This window comes from Pelodiscus sinensis, chromosome 3, assembly GCF_049634645.1.
Source record: "Pelodiscus sinensis isolate JC-2024 chromosome 3, ASM4963464v1, whole genome shotgun sequence".
Classification (NCBI taxonomy): Eukaryota; Metazoa; Chordata; order Testudines; family Trionychidae; genus Pelodiscus; species Pelodiscus sinensis.
This window is the reverse complement of record NC_134713.1, coordinates 20,722,973-20,744,805: the sequence shown is the minus strand read 5'-3', so window position 1 is coordinate 20,744,805 and position 21,833 is coordinate 20,722,973. Positions and strand designations below refer to the sequence as shown.

The 21,833-nt window shown below is 43.8% G+C and overlaps 1 protein-coding gene across 2 annotated transcripts in view; it reads left to right on the top strand.

Annotated features, from left to right (window-relative positions):
• The first annotated feature begins 1,032 nt into the window (after nucleotides 1–1,032).
• The window catches only part of KCNS3 (potassium voltage-gated channel modifier subfamily S member 3), a 33,726-nt gene continuing 12,925 nt past the window's right edge, over nucleotides 1,033–21,833 (top strand). Inside the window, exons 1-2 of one of the 2 annotated variants that reach the window (XM_075923448.1) lie at nucleotides 1,033–1,325; nucleotides 20,077–20,171. The gene's annotated coding sequence lies outside the window, so the exon portion shown is untranslated. The remainder of the gene's footprint in view (nucleotides 1,326–20,076; nucleotides 20,172–21,833) is intronic. The other variant, XM_075923447.1, reaches the window with a different exon arrangement.

Genomic DNA, 21,833 nt, shown 5'->3' with positions numbered 1-21,833 from the left:
TGGCAGTTGCTATAAATATTGGCAACTACCCTACAATGTAATTGCATTCTAAATGATATTCTGATCACATTTGTGTTAATGTATGTTTTATACACTAGGTGCCCTATACACATCATTACTTTGCACTTCACACCCTCTCCTCTACAAATGAAGTGATTTGTTTTCCACATTAGTAAATCAGCAGGTGGAATGCTATTGTAAATCAAATTCCTTTAATGTTTTTATTATACATGTGATGCTCAATACTATTGTTGAATAAGAGGAAAAAAAGTAAAAGCAGGATGTCGGTAGATTTTGGTGCCCAGCCCTGAAATCCTATTGCACACGTACCTAACAAACTCAGCCACTCCAAGTGCACCAGACTAACACACCTTCTTGCACTCCAATACAACACCACCTCAGAAAGGCTAACCTGACACCTCGGGCCTGTTGAATCCAGTGAGTTTTTACGTTGGGATCCCAATTATTCGGATGGACCAGGAGAAGCTGCCAAAGTTTTAAGCTTAGGCCGGAGAACAAGGTGTGCAGCCAAAAACCAGCGCCAGGTGCCATTTGTATTTGCAGCTTTTTTGTACCAGAATGGGTTGGGGTCCAGTTTGGGGCAACAGAGGTCTCGTTCTCTGTTTTGACAGTTTCTGGTGTGGGGCCGAATCTGACCGAAAGAAAACCTCGGGGTTAACGAGGCTGTTGCGCTGGGACGCGGCAGGATCTGGCGTTTCGGGGGTGAGCGCAACAGGAGCAGCTAGACCTCCAGGTGGCAGAACGGGGGGTGAGTGAGGTAACGTGGAGCGAGTGGCAGGGGCCAGGCGCTGCAGGGCTCTGCCGCTGCGGGTCTGCGCTCCTGTGGCACAACAGGGGGCAGCCGCACGGGCGCTCTGCTTAGAGCCGCAGGGAAGGGAGCCGACAGAGGGCACGTGCCCGCTTTTCTAGCGCCTCCCGGGCTCAGGGGAGGGTTTTGACTGTCCGAGGGGGGGGGGGAGCGCTGGGGCGCGCAATAATACGCGCCCACGTGGGAGGGGTAAAGTCTGGCTGGAGTTCCCGTGTCCAGCAGCGGGGCTCGGGCAGCCTCCGGAGCGGGGCTCGCCCCGGGAAGGGGCAGGCTCAGCCCTGGCGGGAGGCGCTCTGTCCGCAGTGGAGGTGCGCACCGCCCAGCCCAGCTGGGGCTGGGGCTCGGCTAAGGGGCCGGGGAGAGCCAATGGGGCGAGCGCCTCTGCGTCCCTCGCCCCGCCCACCTCTCCCTGCGCATCTTCCCGGAGCAGTGCCGAGCCGCTGGGCTGCGGACGGGCAGGGAGAGCAGCGCCGCGTCGGAACCCGCTCGGACCCAGGTAGGTCTGCCCGGCCCGCGGCGTTGCCTTGCCAGCCGGGCCGCCCCTTCCCGCTCCCCTCGCCTGCCCCAAACTTCCAGCCGGCTCCTCGGCTGCTGCCCCCCGCCCTGGAATCCCGCCCGGAGCCACCGAGCAAGTCAACTTTGTCCGGGCCTCTGGGCTGCGCCCGCTGCAGTCCCCGGCCGGAGCTGGCTCTCCAAGTTCCCGTCTAGTTTGCGGGGCTGCGCTGGGTGTCGCCCGGTCCTCGGTGCATGGGGACTAGGCAGCCCCCCGGGAAGGGGCTCCTTGTGCTGGGAGATTCCCTCCCCGTCAGCCTGTCCAGGTAAGGGCTGGCCCGGTAAGACGCCGCTACTCCACTGAAGTCCCCTTGCACACGAGAAACGGGCTGGTTTGTACTTGGGGTCAGTAGCGCGCTGGGCTGGACTGAGGATTCTCTGCCCTCTGGAGGAAGAAACGCCTGTTGGAGCCGGTGGCAGTTCTGGGGATCGCTCCCGTCTGATCTAGGGCGGGGGAGGCTGGGGCGCAGCGACTGAGTTTCACTGCGGGGTCGTGCGCTGCGAATGGGGAGGGCTAGTGGCTTGTCCAGCGCAGATCGATAGGGACCTCGCCGAATCCCTTTCGCATTGCGGAGCTCAGGCAGGAGGCAAAAAGTAAAGTAGCGATAAGTAGCCTTCAATCATAACAGGAGACTGGCTAAGTGGATGTGAAACGGCTCCCGTGCGCGGGTGCCAGGCTCAAATCAGACTTGCTAAATGGGAGATACACTCCCTCGTTGGACCTGATGGCAATTTTTTAAAGCCCCTCCCTCTGAGAGAGAAGAATTTTTCAACGAGAAAACGAAAATCCTCCAGCTCGCTTTCAGAACTGTTTTCCAGAGATCATAGCCCCATTCGACACTGTTTATCCTTTGCCTAGTGCAAAACACAACTGCGGATTGCTCTCTGTGAGCTATGGTCTTAAACAGAATATCAATGATATCTATTGGGGAGGTGTACTTCGAGCCTTGCATAGCAGGAATATATCGATCCCATTAGCAGAATTTGCAGATCTACCAACAGATCCTTTTTAGCACAGTGTTTTCCCCAGAATGGAAGCTCTTTCTTAAGCTTCTATCAGTAAGAAGTTAGAAGATGGAATAAGTGTTAGAGTAACTTTTAAATAAGTGCAATAAAATCTGAGTGTATCTATTGTTAAGCAGCAGTTCACTGTGTATAGCCATGAACCCTTTTTTGTGTGTGACTAGTGATTCTGGGCCATTAATTCTTATTTTAGCCATTTTCCTTGATCATGATCACAATATTATAAGCAAATGTATTGGTGTTTTATAATAAACTAGAGTTGAATCATTTGTGGTTTTAGCAATAACTGGCCAACTTTCCTACAGCAAGGATGGCAAGAAACAGCTGGTTTTACACCTTTGTTACAGAAGTGTGTTGCCAGTTTGTCACCAAAGCTGCAGCAAGTTATTACTTATGAGAACAGAGAGATCTAGGAAGATGTCTCTCTTCTCCTTCCTAAGGCCCATGGTTGAACTGAATTGTATGTGGGGGAAATGAAACAATATTGGCAAATGCTGAAAAACCTCAATTTTGAATATTTTCCAGATTCTGTGTATAAACTTCTAGTAAAGCAGGGAGGGGTTTAAGCAGGATGTTGTGTCCTCAAAATATTTCTATAAAATCTGGTGTTACATTTAATTTTTCATAGCTGAACAAGCAGAAAGGAATTCTAACACTTAATTTGAGAGTGAAGAACAATTTAAAACCTACTTAAGTACAATCTAATAAGTATATTGATAATTTAGGATGTAAAGCAGGTTCTAAAAGCCAGTGAGCAACTTTAAGCACAAGAACATCAGCAGCCCTTCAACAAGGTGTCCTTGTACAAGGAGAAGAAGGGGAATAAGAAGGGATCAGATTCTGCTTTCTCCCAGAGTAACTCCATTAAAGTCAATATTTATTCTAGATTTATGTGAGATCAGAATTTGTCTTTTGCACCAAAAATAGGTAATCCTACATCAAGAAACATTCCCTCTGTGACCACTCCAGACACACATCAGAACTTCTCAAGGGAAGAATAAAACAATAAATCAAAAGCCAGAGTGAATAATAAATCACGCAATCAAGATAACCCTAATCATTTAATTATAGTTTCCAGAGAATAATGCTAACAGTCAAGTCAGGAAGTTCACATCAACACTGGTGGCTTGATTCAGCTCTGATGGAATGAATGTTACAGAATCCCAAATCCTCAAGGGTATTTAGACTCAACCTCCACTGATTTCCTAAATACGTTTGAGGATGTGGGCCACTATTCCCTGGAAGAAAATGTCTCCCTGGACTTGAGATGCAGCTACACAATGCATCTCAAACCCCTGTTCCATCAGGGAACATGAAAGAGGTTGGGGGAGGTGCAAAGGCCAAGTTCATTGATATGCTGATTCAGCATATTTCCTTGATAGGGAGCATCACTGGCAGAAGCTATGTATGGAAATGTTCCAGAGTGCCTGGGTGAAATCAGTGTTGGAAACACCATCTGCCTTCTCTCTAGTGTTGCCTGCTAAACTGCAGCTGCCTGCCCTCCACTCTAGTATTGGTTACACTCCTACAAGCCAGCAGAAGTGAATCAAGCTCTCTATACCCAGCCATTTAATTTAATATAAATTAAATATCAGCTAGTAAGGAAATGAGGCAGTTGTGTATTTTTGTTTAATATTATCTTTTGCCCTTCCAAATCTGGATGCTTGCTGGGACTCCAACTGCTGCCTGGCACTGCTCTTTCCTTAGCACAGGAACAGCTGGTCTTCATCTATCCTGACTATGTATAAATCAACCACTCCTCCCTGTTCACTTTCCTCCTTTGAATCTCTCTCTTTTTTTTTTTTTTTTTTTTGGTAAGTTGATCTGCAGCATCCCCTCTGCCTCATGCTTTGCCAGTTGAAGAATGCATCTACCTGACACTGGTCCATTTACATGTCAAAAGACCTACCCAACAGTAATAGTATTAAATACAAAACTCAGATTACCCAAACAGCATTGTTCCCTTACTCTCACAAACTTTAGAGCTGTGGCATATCTCCCAGGGAAATACAATACAGGTTGAATCTCTCTAGTCCCGCACTCTGTGATCCAGCTATATCCATGATCTGGCATGATTTTACTTAGCTGGGTGTGCAGTTGTCATGGGTGTGGCCAACTTTCCCATGGGTCCCATAAAGTTTATTTACAGCCGTTAGTCCTAGTTCTCAGTGGTCTGTGATGTTATTTAGCTTTAATTTACCCCTAAATACCTTCTTAGAGCCCAGTAAGCAGTGGAAATGTTGGTAATGCTTCTAGACAATATTGACCTCCTGTGGTTCTGTAAATTCTTTGGTTAAGCACCGGTCAGGACTTGAGGGTACTGGACTAGAGAGGTTCATTATGTACAGGCAGTCCTCGGGTTACGTACAAGATAGGGACTGTAGGTTTGTCCTTAAGTTGAATCTGTATGTAAGTCAGAACTGGTGTCCAGATTCAGCCGCTGCTGAAACTGATCAGTTTCAACAAGGGCTGAATCTGGACGCCAGTTCTGACTTACATACAGATTCAACTTAAGAACCCCAGGCATCCCCAAGTCAGCTGCTGCTGAAACTGATCAGCGGCTGATTCCAGGAAGCCCGGGGCAGGGGCTTCCTGTAGTCAGCCACTGGTCAGTTTCAGCAGCGGCTGACTTGGGGACGCCTGGGGCAGAGCAGCTGGGGTGCTGCTGGGTTGCTACAGTAGTGCCGCCTCTCCTCGGCGCTACTGGACCAACCCAGCAGCATCCAAGCTGCTCTGCCCCAGGCGTCCTGATTCAGCTGCTGCTGAAACTGACCAGCAGTGGCTGAATCAGGATGCCTGGGGCAGAGCAGCTGGGGTGGTGCCGGGTTGGTCCAGTAGCGCCCAGAGCGGCGCTACAGGACCAACTGGCAGCGCCCCAGCTGCTGTACCACAGGCGTCTGGAGCAAAGCCGCGGAGCCCGGGGGCAGCGGGACAGCCAAGGCATGTCTGGGCTGTCCCGCTGCCCCCGTGCTCCACGGCTTTGCTCCAGACGCCTGTGGGACAGCCCAGACATGCCTTGGCTGTCCTGCTGCCCTCGGACTCCGCGGCTTTGCTCTGCTTTGTTCCCCGTCCCCCTGGTCTGCAGAGCAGAGCAAAGCGGCGGAGCACGCGGGCAGCGGACAGCCCAGACGCGTCTGGGCTGCCCGCGTGCTCCGCCGCTTTGCTTCCTCTCCCTGGTCTGCTGGAGACCAGGGAGACGGGCCCCGTTCGTAACTGCGGATCCGACATAAGTCGGATCCGCTTAACTCGGGGACTGCCTGTACTATAATATTATAAAAAGTTATTCCACTAATGTGGATATTTTCTAGTTCATTTTTCTCATAATCCCATCTTTTTGCTGCTTTTTATTTCTCTCCTTCCATCTCCCATTTTCATTAACTTCTAATTCTGTTCTGTTTTTCACCTTTCCCATCTTCTTTCTTTTTTTGATATTTGTTCACCCATTTCTTTTCTTCCTGTATCTCTTTTCTTTCTTAAAAAAACCAAACCATGTGCTGTCTCTTCCTCTCTATAAAATGTCAAGTATCAGAGGGGTAGCCGTGTTAGTCTGGATCTGCAAAAGCGACAAGGAGTCCTGTGGCACCTTATAGACTAACAGATGTATTGGAGCATAAGCTTTCATGGGCAAAGACCCACTTAGTCAGATGCATGTAGTGGGAATTTCCAGAGGCAGGTATAAATATGCAGGCCAGAATAAGACTAGAGATAACGAGGTTAATTTAGTCAGGGAGGGTGAGGTCCACTTCTGGCAGATGACCTCGGTGCCAAGTCTGCCCACATATCTACACCATTCAACAAACCTCAGTGCCAACTATGCCCACATATTTACACCAGCGACACCATCACAGGACCTAACCAGATCAGCCACACCATGACTGGTTCATTCACCTGAACATCTATCAATGTAATATACTCCATCATGTGCCAGCTATGCACCTCTGCTACATACATCGGCCAGACTGGACAGTCCCTACTTAAAAGAATAAATAGACACAAATCAGATATTAGGAATGGCAATATACAAAAACCTGTAGGAGAACACTATAATCTCCCTGGACACACAGTAGCAGATTTAAAGGTAGCCATCCTGCAGCAAAAAAACTTCAAGACCAGACTTCAAAGAGAAACTGCGGAGCTACAGTTCATCTGCAAATTTGACACCATCAGTTTAGGATTAAACACAGACTGTGAATGGCTGGCCAACTACAAAAGCAGTTTCTCCTCTCTTGGTGTTCACACCTCCAGATCAGCTGCTAGATGTGGGCCTCACCCTTCCTGACTGAATTAACCTTGTTATCTCTAGCCTTATTCTGACCTTCATATTTATACCTGCCTCAGGAAATTTCCACTACATGCATCTGATGAAGTGGGTCTTTGCCCACGAAAGCTTATGCTCCAATTTATCTATTAGACTATAAGGTGCCACAGGACTCCTATAAAATGTGTACATCCCAGTCTGGTTTTTTTAAACAACCAAATCATTAGCTGGTAGAAATGTTTTAAGAATATGTATACACTGTACCTACAAGAGCTCTACTCTTGTAGTGTAGATATCTATATCAGAGAGTAATTATTAACTGTTCACAATCCTGCTGGAAGGGCATAACAAGTGGGGTTCTGCAGGGGTCTGTTTTGGGTCTGGTTCTGTTCAATATCTTCATCAACAATTTAGATATTGGCATAGAGTGTGTTCTTATTAAGTTTTCAGATGATACGAAGCTGGGAGAGGTTGCAACTACTTTGGAGGATAAGGTCATAATTCAAAATGATCTGGACAAACCGGAGAAATGGTCTGAGGTAAATAGGATGAAATTTAATAAAGACAAATGCAAAGTACTCCACTGAGGAAAGAACAATCTGTGTCACCCATACAGAATTCGAAATGACTGTTTAGGAAGGAGTACTGCAGAAAGAGATCTAGGGGTCATAGTGGACCACAAGCTAAATATGAGTCAACAGTGTGACACTCTTGCAAAAAAAGCAAACTTGATTCTGGGATGCATTAACAGGAGTGTTTTGAGCAAGACACGAGAAGTCATTCTTCTGCTCTTCTCTGCACTTATTAGGCCTCAGTTGGAGTACTGTGTCCAGTTCTGGGCACTATATTTAAAGAAAGATGTGGAGAAATTGGTGAAGGTCCAGAGAAGAGCAATAAGAATGATTAAAGGTCTAGGGAGCATGACCTATGAAAGAAGACTGAAAGAATTGGGCTTGTTGGACTGAGAGGGGACATGAAAGTGGTTTTCAGGTATCTAAAAATGTGTCCCAAGGAGAAGGGAGAAAAATTATTCTCCTTGGCCTCTGAGGATAGGACATGAAGCAATGGGCTTAAACTGCAGCAAGGGAGGTTTATGTTGGACATTAGAAAAAACTTCCTAACTGTCAGGGTGGTTAAACACTGGAATAAGTTGCCTTGGGAGGTTGTGGAATCTCCATCTCTGGAGATATTTAGGATCTGGTTAGATAGACATCTATCTGGGATGGTCTATATCAGTGTTTCTGAAATTGAACTGTGGAAACACTTTCAGATACACTTTAACTAGCACCCCAGTTTGTTTATGTACCGGCTCCATGGCCACGGAGCCTTGCGGCTCCCATTGGCTCCATTTCGTCCTTTGCAGCCAAGGGCAGCCGTGGTACTCTTTCAGAAACAGTGGTCTAGATGGTTCTATGATACTATGATCAACAGAAGGGTTTATCTGGTTTCTCTGGGAGGCGTTAGCTAGGTTGATGGAAGTATTTTTATTGACCTGCCTACACCAGAGATTATGTTGCCCTAATTATGTTGTACAGGATACCTTGAGTGACACAGCTACTTCAATCTAATTTTTAAATGTAGACTAGGACCATAGATTTGTTGACTTCTGTGAAGATTCACCAGTTCATGCTACTTGAATAGCTGGTCCATAGTTTATTTTCCTGTTCTCTTCTTCTGACTTCTGTGTCCTTCCCCTTTATTTTTTGCCATGTTCATCATTCTCTCTACTTTTATCTTACTTCCCTCTCCCTTTGATTTTTTCCTTATTTCTCCTCCTCTTGTTCTTTTTTCATATATTCTGTTCTATTTTATTCTGTTAGCTCTTATACTACCCTAGTCTGTTATATTTTGGCACTTTCAGAAGTTAATGTGACTGATATCTGCCATATGTGGTTCATTTTCTCTGTCAGCCTTCCTCAATCAAGGGAATTCTGTGTGCAGTGTGGTGTTTTGGTAGGGCCTTTAAAAATACAGATCTGTCCATACAAGGAAGTGTACCTTATACCTAGAGTTGAAAGTGGCACAGTTTTTGATGGCCCTTAGTTCCTTGAGAGTTTCTTCCACTCTAGAATGCTCCACCTTCCCCAGGAAAGCTCCATCGCCCACACAGATAAGCTTTTAACCTTATGGTAGAGAGTTCCATTGTGCCTGTGGAGTGGAGCTGTTGACTGGTTCTCATTCTGCGATCTTTAGGCAGTCTTCCAGAAATCTTGGGCCCAAGCCATTGAGCGGCTTGATGTTAAGAACGGAGATCTTGAACTTGTTTCAGTAGCCTGTGGTAGGTCTGTGTGGAGCATCGAGGAGACTTTTGAGATACTTGAGTTGCCTGTGTTGCTTGGGAGACATTGACTAGTGTTTCCTCAGGGCTGATAACTTCAGCCCTTCTAGTTCTCCTTGTTCAGCCCTCTCTCTGGTTGCCCCACGTTACACTGTTTGCTACTTCACTGAGTCCTCCTGTTTCTCATTTACTCAGCAGTGTGGTGTAGATTCTCTTTGGCTTTCTCTCAGGTTGTCTCTGCCCCATTCATCTACATATATTCTCCTAGGGCCTCCCAGCGTTCTATGGCCTTCTTCTGACTTCCCATTCTCCATTTTATTTTCTCATTTTCCTCCCCTTTCTGCCCCAGTGGTTTGACTGCAGGTGTCCTGGAGCGAGGCAGCTCCATGTAGATTTGTGTCTCAAAGTGTGAACTCAGGCAATGAGAGCTGCTTGGCCTCAGCAGCTGAAATGTAAATCATCATATAACCATCTGATAGTGTTCCTCCATCATCTATAAGAATATTGCTCCTCACTCCAATCCCTTACAAATTCATTCCTAACCCTAAATAGGGATATAAAATCCTGTTTAATCAGTTAAATGACTAAGCAGGATCCCGGGGCAGGAGCACTGGACCAGCATTACTGGGTAAGCATCACCTGGTAAAGATGATGCTTAACATGTAACCAGGTAAGATGTACCTGTTCACATCCCTAGCTCTAACCCTATTCTTTGCAATATGCAGAATGAATCTTTAAGCTGCAGGGTGGAGTTCTTTTCCATACTTTTTTTTACCCTAGTGGCTCCTCAGTGATTTCAGGATTGCCTGTCTTCTTTTGAACACCTCCCCCGGGCTTGCTTCTGCCAGGTGCCTAAGCCTTCCCCCCCTCTGTTTTACAGAGTTGGAATAGGAGGGTGCAGCTGGAGCTGTCACTTTTCCATCCCTCCAAGAGGGAGCAATTGAGATGTCTCATCCCCTTTCCCCTCACTGAAGGGTTGGGAAAGTGGCATCTCCATTTTCAGCCCATTGTGATGACACCCTTCTACTTCAGTCCTCCCAAACTCATAAGTAGATTAATGCAGGAAGGGAAGCTCTCTCCACCCCAGCCAGTTAAGCAGGAGCATCAAGGGGATGCTCCTGGATGAGTCTGGCATGTCCCTGCAGCCCCCGAGAAGGTCAGAGCAGGAGGTCGTCTCATGCTGGCCTTGCCTGTGGGCACCAGTCCTGCGGCTCCCATTGATCGGTAATGGAGAACCGTGGCCAGTAGAAGCTACGGAGGGAGCAACCAACCAGCACTTCTTACTTAGATCCCCTCTGATATTATGAGAGGAGTTCCCATGAGCTACCATGTACTTTAATACTTGTGTAACAGGGAAGGGGAGATGCTAAGACCCTATTATATATTAAACTCCCCTTTTCCCTGTAATTCAGTGGGACTCTGCTAAAACACAGGCCAGAGTCCTGTCTTTTCAGAAAGCATTAAAGAGAGTTAAATATTGAGGCTATTGTGTATATACAAGCCTGATAAGTAGGTGTTAATGGTGTCAAGCTCAAAGAGAGTATCATACAGTATCTTAGGTCTTGTCTGCAAAATATGGTGCTGCAGTGGCGCAACTGTATTTGTACAGCACGTGTGGGGAAGATGCTCTATGCAGATGGGAGAGATCTTGTCCGTCGGTATAAAGCCACCTCCGTGAGAGACAGTAACGCTGTCTGCTCTGGGGGTTAGGTTGGAATAACTATGTCACTCAGGGCTGTGAACAATCACTTCCCTGAGCAATGTAATTATCTTAATGTGTTGACCTGGCCCTTAATAAGACAAACATTTAATGCACACAGAAAACATAAATTATAGGAAATAAATTTTAAACGATATTTGGAATACGGTGAGTAACTTTTTAAAATGAAAGCTGTTATATCTAACATGTACTGGTGTTCCTTACATTGACTTTTTCCACTTTATTTCTGTTACATTTATTCAAGTACAAGGTTCCGACATAACATTCTAAACTTCTGTACCTAACCATGCATACTGAAACACATTCCTAATCTCTTCTCAGAGCTGATTTCTTAGTGCTTATGGACTGGTGATATGTGTCTCCTAGTCTCTTCAGAGCTTGAGAAGAATTGCAGCAACTCAGTCCCTTCAAATGCTGCTGCAGAGAATGCTGTCAGCAAACAGTCTGGGGATCTTTTCAGCAGCATTCTAGTTCTTGGGTTAATAGCCTGATAGTTCCTTAGTTGCTGGTGAAGCAGAAATCCACAGTTTGCATCCAAAGTGGTGCAGGTATTGAGAACAGTATATAAAATATTAATTCTCTGCTTCATGTTTCTATACTATCCCCCTCAGAGAAATGAGAGCTAGAGCTGCCTCTAGTGGCATTTACTACCCTTCAGATTTCAGCTCAGAAATGTAATGATATCCAAGAAGAGCATGTTGGACAAAGCAACGGGACTTCTGCCATTGATTTCAATGGGAGCAAGATTGGCCCATAATTTGGAATGAGGTTTGGAATAAAATGCATTCAATTAATGTAATATATAATTATCAATGAGAACACAGGTATTTAAGAAAACATGGGATATTTTTCTTTTTTTTAAAGTAATATTTTTCTTTTAAAATATGCTATTGTATCTTTTAAAGCATAACTTTTCTGTTAAAATAACTAGAAATACTACTGAACTAACTAATGATTTTGACACTGCTTTTTAATTTTGTTAAATGCTATTTATTACAACTTTAATGACAATCAGGTAGGACCACAAATTAGGGATTGACTGTGAAAAGGGAAAATCTAATGGTTACGATATCTATGTAAGTAATGCTTCAGAGTTTTAGTTCTAACATAGTGGCTTGCAGTGGATAAGGGTTTCGTCATTGTATAGTAACTGCAGGATTTTTTATGAATAATCTTATGCATAAAAAATGCGGCTTTATAAAATTATCTCCAGCTAAAATGCTCTGTAATTTGCATTTTTATGAATGGTAAAGCTAATCTAATATCTGCAATGAAAAATGTTGCATAACCCAATCTGGGCACTCACTCATTCAAGTGAGAGCTGAGGATGCACAAGAATATAGGGTTGAGGGGGGCCCATATGATATTTTACAGCAGTACCATTTGAAAGGCATAATTAAAGGTATGCCAGTATTTCCACTGTAAACCATTATTTTCAGGGGGTTGTAATTTCCTCTTAATATCTGCTATTCAGGTTAGGAGCAAATATTTTGTCCTACATATTAATAAAAATGCTGTTTGATTTATACAGAGGTGCAGCTCCAAGTAATTAACTTTTTCAGATTGGGGTATTCAACAGCTCAAAGGGGAAAAGGCTGCAAGTCTGACTTTAGTCCACGAAGCTAACAAATGAAAAAAAAATTAAACTGCCCTATTCTGCAAACACTCATTACTATGCAGAGCACTTACCTCTGTCATATCATAGAGCCAGCCCCTCTTAGGGTTGCTCTTAAGTGGTTGGGGTTAGAATCAAGGTCCTGCCTCTTTACTGTCAGGCTCAGATCCAACAGGGCATTAAAGTATGTATTTTACTTTAAGCATGGAATGCTTTCATTGTCTGTAAAGGGACTGCAGAGGAGCTTAGAGTTAAGCATGTGCTTCATCCAGCTCCCATGAAAATCAATGGAAAGACTCCAAGGCCCTGATCCAGCTCCCAGTGAATTCTTCTATTGATTTCAGGTGAAGTTGGATTGAGCCCCTGTTGGCTTCTTCAATGAGAGCTGAATCTAGCCTAGTGGTTCTCAAACAGTGTGTTGCAGCCCTCAGCAGATGGATTGTGGCACTCGCCAGTGTGCAGAAGATGCCATTTTGCTCTGCAGTGTGACCTCACATGTCCAGTGTGTACAAGGTCATGATGCACGGAGGACACCATTTTGTAGAGCAAAGTGGCATCCTTTGTGGGACACGACCTTGCAGGTAACTTGGGTATAGGGAGGTCATGTTGTGCAGAGGATGCCAATTTGCTCTTGAAAATAGGTACTCTATTCTGCCTGGGAGGAAATAATTCATTAAAATGGGATTATGCCAGTGAAAAGTTTTGAGAGCTGCTTGTCTAGTCCTAAGCACTTTGCTGGATCAGAACCTAAGGGAACAATTATAGGCTCCCACAAGTGCAAGGACTGCATTTGTGGCAGGCTCTCAAACAGCTTGTGTAAGCCAGAGGAAGCTTTCTGGACCCTGTCCCTCATGTGTGAGTTAAGGACAATCTAGCCCTTTGCATGGTGAATATTGTAATGGACTGTTAGATCTTGGATGTTTTAATTCACTCCACGCTGAAACTTGGCAAAGCACTCTCAGCCTGTCAGCATTTTTATTTAAATATATTTGGCCATGTTCTGATTTGAATGTATCAAAAACAAAAGAAACAAAAACCAACCAAAAGACTACTTTCAGTTGGCCTCTCCTTCTTCCCCTTTGCTTGTCCTCCCCCAACACCGCAGCATGTCCTAGTGGGGGGGAAAAGAAAAGTGGGGGAAAAAGAAAAGCACTTTAATTTTTGTAGCTAGATAGTATTTTGTTTCAACTGGCATTTAGTGCTATTTTTTTATTTGTTTTTAAACAGCTAATTATAAATGGAAACTACCCAGCTTAAAAAACACACACCAAAAACAACAACAAAAGCACATTGGTCTTAAAAATGTTTCCTACAATTCTGGTTCTAGAGTGTTCCCCGTTTTGAAGCATAGGAAACATCTCTCTGAAGTTAAACTGGACTTAAGCCCTGAACCTTTACACTTGTGTGTGTTTAACTTTACACATTGGAGATGGTCCACTGTGGGACCAAAGTGTGCTCCCTGTAACCCAAAAGGTTGCAATAACTGAAAGAATTTAGAGAATATTTTCCTTTATATCTATTTTTTGCTCCTTTCTGCATTTGATAGCGCTGTGTCCCTTCTATAGTCAGGCTTTCTGGTGCTGCATCAGGGTCTGCTAATGTAACACCAGTAGGCAAAACTGCACCTAGGACCTCTGGAGCTTAGTGCATGAGCCTGTACTACATGAGCTAAAAGCCAGCTCGCAGTCAGCTAAGGCTGTAGAGTTGCCTCGTTATTCTTTCTGTAAGTGGTCTCAGTGCCACTAGTCAAGACATTTCTCCACACACACGAGGTATGTGGCTTGCACTAGCATGGATGCCTCTCACTGTGTGAAGTCCCCTTCAAGCCAATGGGGCTCTATGTGCAGGACCAGCATTTCTTAAACTGGAGCCTGCAGATTCTCAGGAGTCTGTGAGGGAATTCAAGGGGTCTGTGAGCCTCGTTGATCAACTCCTTTCCTTCTCCCATTCCCAGTGTCTGTTGGGGCTGAGGGCTAAGGCAGGCTTACTTGCCCTAGTTCCGCATGGCTCCCAGAAATGGCCATCACATGCCTGCGGGTCCTAGGCATGTGGGTGATCAGGGAGGCTCCATGTGCTGTCTCTGCCTGAGTGCTGGCTCTGCAGTTCCTATTGGCCAGGGACCATGATAAGCGGGACCTGCGAGGGTGGAGCCTGCCAGCACAAGGGCAACACACAGAACTTCTGGCTGTCCAAACATGTAGGGGGTATAAGCTGCTTCCTGGGAGCCATGGTAAGCACCCTGAGTCCCCTGCAACACCCCAAACCCCTCATCTCCCTCCCCATCCCAAGGTCTGCACCCCCAGCTGGAGCTCTCATTCCCCCTCTTTGCCCTAGCCGGGTGAAAGTGAGCGAGGGTGGGAGAAAGTGAGTGACAGAGGTAGAGGGGATGGAGCAAATGAGGAGTGGGGCCTTGGAGAAGGGAAGTGGCAGGGCAGGGGGTGTCCCCCCGAAAAGTAAAATGGGGGTCATCGGGTTGCTAAACCATGTTTTGAAAACCACTGGACTAGACAGAAGTAGTGTGGCAAAACCTAATGCACATGCTTGGCTTTAAGCACATGGTAGTCATAATGAAGTCACACTATTAGTGCTTGAAGTTAAGCACAGGCACAGGTAAAATCTGGCCCTGCTGAAGTCAATGACAAAACTCCCATTAGCTTAGCGGGGTCAGGTTTTCACAAGATTGTCTACGCTGCTCTCTACTTTGGACTATGGAAGTGCTAATCATAGAATCATAGCATCATAGAATACTAGGACTGGAAGGGACCTCGAGAGATCATAGAGTCCAGTCCCCTGCCCTCATGGCAGGACCAAATACTGTCTAGACCATCCCTGATAGACATTTATCTAACCTACTCTTACATATCTCCAGAGATGGAGATTCCACAACCTCCCTGGGCAATTTATTCCAGTGTTTAACTACCCTGACAGTTAGGAACTTTTTCCTTATGTCCAACCTAAACCTCCCTTGCTGCAGTTTAAGCCCATTGCTTCTTGTTCTATCCCCAGAGGGCAAGATGAACAAGTTTTCTCCATCCTTCTTAAGACACCCTTTTAGCAGAGCACACAAGTGCTGAACTATAACTCCCCTGCCATGTAATCTGAAGAAGACTATTGATAGTGCTGACTGGGAACCTTTTACTCGGGGCCTTGGCATTCACATAGGGGAGTTACCGTGCAGCACTTTGGTGCATATTGTTCTTCATCTCCTTGTAGTCGGAGCTACAGGTCAGTGCAGACAAGGCCTTAGAGTCACAGGATGGTGACTTCATTGTTTGTTTGTTTTTTCTCTGATTGTTTTGTGTCTTTAAAAAAATTAGGAAAATGTAAAACCAAAACCAATGGAGTTGTAGTACCAACTCCTTTGAACTTGCATTTGAATCAGTATAAGTTTCACTTCTGTGTTCCTTTAAGGCTTTAGTCTTTTTCCAGTTGAAGTCAATGACAAACTTCACATTGACTTCAAAGGGAACAGCATTGGTGGTTTGGTAGTTGGAGCAGCACTGTAAGTTTGGGATTTGGTATTTCTGCACGGGTACGTCTACACAGCAGGGATAAATTCAAGTTAAGCTATGCAACTTCAGCTACGTCAATTGTGTAGCTTACATTGAAATAGCGTAATTTGTCTTTGAGCTGTCTAGGCAGCCGGGAGTCGAAGGAAGAACATTCCTGCATCGACTTTCCTTACTCCTCATGAAATGAGGATTACCATGAGTCAGAGTAAGAAATCCTCCAGCTCGACATTATGTCAAGATAAAGGCTTGTAGCGTAGATGCTCACTATGTTGCTTCAGAATAATGCTGTTGTGTATTCATACCCTATATGTGTATTTTATACCTGTTGCCATTACCAGAATAGTACCCATTCATATAGAACCTTTCCCTAGAATAGATTAAAAAAAAAGTACCATTACAATTTGTTGTGCCATTGTGCTGCATCGTCCTGCATTTTAAAATGTATTAATAGCTACTTAATTCTGCTCACAAAGATGATACATGATAATGCTAAAGGAGTTGGTGAGATGTATTGCACCAATGTTTAGTAATAGTATTTAATAAAGTACTTATTTGCAGTCAATTCCTTTTCTTTATTAGTTATGATTAAAGTTGGGATCATGCATAAAAATGTCTGAATATTCATCTGAATAAAACATTCAGTTGTTTCATCTGTGTTCATATTCTTTTACTGTTTATGATCCACAGATATTCTTGCAAAGGCTTTTTCTGGCTGAATGTTTGTGGGAACAGTAATGTTTAAATGCGCAGCAGGAATATTCAAGGAAACCTATTTCTGCTTCGTGAGGAGACCAAAGAACTAAATGCCTTCCTCGAAAGCTGGGGTAGATATTGGAGGACAGTGGTCTCAAAAATAGTAATGGTGAATAGGTGACCCATTGAGCTCTCAGATCCAAAAAGCTCAATAGGGATGGGTTTCACTTATCTTCTGAACCCTAGAAGTGAAAAATTGACTTTTGTGGATCTAAACAGGCTTCCAAATTTGGAGTCATTTGAATATGAAAGTCTGGTTCAGTCCTGTCTCTAGTACTTCCCCTGTAGTTACTCAAAAAATCCTTAAAGCATCACATTTTTGCTTAGTTTCATAGAAACAGTTTACAGTATCTATCTGTATTTTTGCTGTGCAAGAACCTCTATAAACATCTTGGAGATTTAGGACTTGGCTAAAAAACCACAACAGTGTTATTACTTCCAGCAGTAAACATCTTTCAAAATATCCCAAAATCCCATATAACTTCAGGTGCTCAAACTGCAAAGTACAATTAGCTATATAGCAAAGGAGGGTACTCTGCGCAATTTGAAGAAGTCTGATTTGTACTATGCCTCCTCAGTGATACAATCTCATTTTCATGGTACTCTTTAAATGTTCTCTTTCTACATATGCACACCCAAGCATGATTCTAGAGGATTTTAATGAATGAAGCACAAACAGCTGTGGCAATATTTGCATGACAAGAGAAGTAAGCTCTCAATCAACCAAGTCCCATGACATCTCAAGCTTTACAGGATTAAAAACTATCAATCCCTTGAATTTCACTTGGAAACTTATTTGCAGCCAGTTCAGATTCCAGAACACTGTTTAATAACGTGCTTTCTGTGGCTGCATCTATGTTTGGAATGTAGTACCCACTTTCCAGTGAAAGCAACTGTGTCAATGCAAGTGTAGACAAGGTTTAGCTACGTTCAGTATGTCAGAACAGATTTGTAACTTGACAAAGCAAGTTTTTGTGACATGGTGTTGAAAACACAAGTTTGGGTTGTATATTTGGAGACTTCACTTCCACTCCTATTCATCTGATGAAGTGGGTTTTATCCAGGAAACCTTATGTCCTAATCAGGGGCAGATGACAATCTTGCGGGGCCCAGGGCAGCACAATTTCGCGGGCCCCCCCCCCCTTTGACATGGCGCATGCGTGGTGGCGCCATGGTGCATACGTGGGGCTTTTGAAGCATGGGGCCTGGGACGGCCGCCCCGCTCACCCTGCCCTATATCCGCCCCTGGTCCTAATGAATCTGTTAGTCACTAAGGGCATGTCACCACTGGGGAGTTATTTTGAAAAAACAAAGCAAGCATCCACACCACTACCAAGCCTGTTATTTTGAAATAATGGCCTTGTTATTTTGAAATAATAACTTCTGCTTGAAAGAGGAATAAGCTCATTTCATAATAGTTTTTTTCATGAATTATTATTTCAAAATAACTTATTTCGAAATAACCTGGTAGTGTAGACACACATCTACACTGCAGAGCTATTTCAGGATACAGGAAATATCCCAAAATAACTATTCCACGTCTATTGAAGCAGACTGTTATTTTGAAATAGATTTTGAAATAATGGGCAGCTTATTCTGATATCCTGGGCAATTTTGGAATTGCGAGTTATTTCAAAATTTGGTGCTGTGTAAACAGTGCCAAATTACGAAATAAACTATTTTAATTTAAGGGTGCTGTGCAGGTGCACCGTCAGGCTATATCTAGACTGCAGGCTTCTTTCGGAAGAGATCTTCTGGAAAAACTTCTTCTGAAAGAGTGCTTCCACACTGCCTAAGTGCATCAAAAAAGGGATCAGCTTTTTCAAAAGATAGCATCCACACTGAATGGGCACTATTTTGCATTTAAGCTGTGATTACTATGGACAGAGTGGCCATCAGGGCACCTGTGCTTTTTTCTCTTTCCTCTTCTTTCAAAAGAACTCCCTCTTTCCCATCCCCACACACCTTTTTCTGAAAGAGCTCTTTCGGAAAAAGGCTTCTTCATTGTAGAAAGAGGTTTACTAATGTCGGAAAAACCCCTCTGTCTTTTTGATATTTTTGTCCCCCTGAAAGAATGAGATTCCAGTGTGGACAAAAGTGAAGCTTTTTCAGAAAAATAGCCATTTTTCCAAAAAAACCTCTGCAGGGTAGACACATCCTCAGAGAAGAAGAAAAGGAATGACTAGAGGACAGGGGAAATTTAGGATTTAAAATGGGAAATAAATTATGTGTACACACGTAGGTAGTTGTCTCAAAGGCTGGGTGGAGGAATGGATTACAAATATGAAAGATGTAAATTTCAAGGAGAGAAAGGAACAGTTAGCAGCATCAGTGTTATAACTAGGAGTAATGGGATGAAAATACAAAAGGGAAAATTTTGCACTAAATATCAGGAATATTCTGGCATGCATGGATTGTAAAATTTATTTCACACATTCGTTTGGGCACAATGCAAAATTTTGTGGTTATCTTTTTAAACTAAGTAATGAGAGATCATAGACTTTAAGGATGGAAAATACTTAACAGCTCATCTGGTGTGCAATTCATCATGTGCATAGGGTGACTCTAGGCCTAGGTCCCATTTACACTCTATTTTGAGAGCTCAAGTGGGTCTTAAATGTTACAGAGGCCAATGCATAAGGGTAAATGTCACCCCCAGATGATACTCCTTCCCTTTTTAGGCCTGAGTACTGGTAGGGTGAAAAATAATTTGTGCAGTCTCACCTTTTCAGAAAAGTCTTCCATCTGTTACTCCAAATACTAACTCCTAGAAATCCATTGTACCTCGGGGGAGTGTGAATATTAATATTTCAAAGCTTTTCTGAGTGCTAAATATTTGGCTTTCTTTGCGATGTGATACATAGAGATATTTAAAAAAATATTATATAAGCCTTCCTAGGATTGTTCACAACAAAATTTGTCAGGTCTCCCCCGGAAATCTGTATAGTATGGGGTAAAAGCACACAAGACCAAATTTTATGGTCCATGGCCTGTTTTTCATGGTCGTGAATTTGGAAAGGTCCTAGTCATTCATATCAATTGGACTGCTCATGTGAGTCAGAATTTATTGAATAGGTGCTTTAGGTTTGAGCCTACATTGAAATTCAGTACAGATATCGCATTCCAACTTACTGTAGAAAGTTTCCTCCTTACCAAGTTCTTTCAACTAAAATTTACAATACTCTCATCGAATAGTACATCCTATTTTTAAAATGTGCTTCTGGTAGAAGCTTAGTATCATTAAAACTATCCAAGAAATAAGATTGTTGTCATAAAGTTAGTCTGTGGAGAGACATTTTTCCTTTCTTATCGAACTGTGCTGATGTTGACCTGGACTTAACAATGCACTTGGGTTCTTCCCATCTTCCTGAATCACTCTGTGAAGTGCAGTAATTGGTGCAAAGTAGCTCAAGTAAACTCTTGACATGAAAGGTGTTGTTCAGACAGCATTGTAGTTATTGGTAAATTGGCAAGGATCATGGGTAGGCTTTAAAGCAAAGGTGATTATTTTAACCTGTCTATTCCATTCGGTACAGGGTTATAGTGGTCTTCTATCTGAACACTGAACTTGGAGTTGCTGTATGTATTCTAAACAGAATACAAATGATGGAGCCATCAGAAATTGCATCAGGTGTGTCTCATTAATTAGCATACTGCATATTCTGTCGAGGGTGTCTTTTCATGTTAGACTGTTAACATTGCATTTTTTATCATTGCATAAGTGACATTCAGATAGGTAGTATTGCATCACAGTCATGGGTGTATAAAGTTCAAGAGAAAGCAATTAAAGTAATGGATTATAATCACAATGTACGTCCTGTGATACTGTCTCTAGAGGTGGTAGCATTCTGGTGAGACAACATGCCCTTCACCCACATTTAGCCATATATTCTATAATTGCCAACCAACACAAAACAAAAACTAGTCGATAGATGCTAATATGCAATCTGCAGGAGTTGATATTTATTTAAATAATTTGAATAGATTCCGCAGTCCTTATATTTGTAAAACCTCCTGCTGACTTTATTCAGGCAAAGCATATCCTGAAGAGGACAGAATGGAACTGAAAATGAAATATAGATTTGATCCCAAAACTTATTTACTAAAAGGAGGCTGGATTTAATCCATTTCAGGAGAAATATTGTGCAGTGGTTGTTTTGTTTGCTCATCACAGCAATGCAATATGCTAGATAAAGAATGTCATTGCCAATGGGATTCAGGCCCGTCAATGGGGGTGGGAAGGCAATTTCATAGGGACCTGGAAATTTATAAAGGCCTGGGAGCCCTTGGTCACTGGTGCTGTAGCTCTGCTGAAAAGCATCTTTTGATTGAAAGATGCGTTTGATATGTGCCATGCAAGTTCCAGGATGGGGTTACTCAGCAAGTGGGGGACCAGGGTGGGCCAGCCCAGGACTCCTCCGGGTGAGTGTGTGCTTGGGGGTTTCTTCAGGTATGTGTAGGGGTGGGAGGTCTTGTGGTGCTGGCCAAGGGAAGATCCATTAAGTTTCACCCTGGTGCCCAGCATTGCTGCCAGTGGGAGTGGAATAACTCATAACATAGTTTATAGCTGAGCAGATCATTTAGCTGATGGATTCACCCTCCTCTTCCACTTACAGGATGTCCGCAAACAAAAAGCAGTTTCTTCAAATGTGCTTACTAGTCACATTTGTTTTTTTTATATATATTGCATCACGTGCAGACATATTACTATGAACAATCAATATTTAATATATTAAAACTGAGCTGTGTTGGTGATTGTGATTGGTCACATCAGATACATGCATTTTTGTTCCCTTCCTGGAGGGACATAGGAGGGTTTAAAATAGGTGTAACTGGTGCACTGGTTTTCTGGTAGCCTTAAGCACAAAGGTAAATTTCACCATCATCATATGTGCCTGCTGGTAAATCTGCATTGCAATGTGAGGTGCAATTTCAGCTGAGGCAGACACATCTGATAGCATGGTTAAAGCCAGGTCTTTACTGAGAAGTTATGTTGACCTAAGTTGTCTTGTGCCAACTTATGTCTATACTCAAATTGGCCTCTGGCTGATGTAAGTGCATAGTTACAGCAACACTGTAAAACCACCTTGCCAAATGGCATGGGGCTGTGTGCGACCTGTGTTGGCCCTAACAGACTACTAGCAGCTGTCCCACCATGCCCTGTCCCTGTGACCGTGCCCACTCCATTGTTCAGAGGTGTCAGGGACCATAAGTATCTTAGGAAGAGGCATTTCAGAAATACCTGGGAGGTTTTAATGGAGATGGGGGAGCAAACGTAGTGGTTCTCCTTTCT